We start from the raw sequence: 251 nt of genomic DNA, 5'->3' as shown, positions 1-251 counted from the left end.
TAGAGAATGAATGCAGTTTGGCTCCAGGTTGTATTGTGAGTGGTTTTTCTTGTGTAGTTTTGCAAAAGATTGCGCGAATTGAATTGAGGGACAAATGGACGCTCCATTTCTGTATAGTTTATCATTACTCTGTCTGAAAAGCAGGGGCTTAGATTCACAAAAAAACATCAATTAGTCTATATCAGTGCTGTAAAGAAATCTTTAAGCGATGCCCCTGCTGTAAGCTTTCTGTGGATTCTCTCTAATGTTTC

Source organism: Sinocyclocheilus grahami, unplaced genomic scaffold (assembly GCF_001515645.1).
Source record: "Sinocyclocheilus grahami isolate Dianchi unplaced genomic scaffold, SAMN03320097.WGS_v1.1 scaffold2973.1, whole genome shotgun sequence".
Lineage (NCBI taxonomy): Eukaryota > Metazoa > Chordata > Actinopteri > Cypriniformes > Cyprinidae > Sinocyclocheilus > Sinocyclocheilus grahami.
This window is presented reverse-complemented; position numbering follows the sequence as displayed.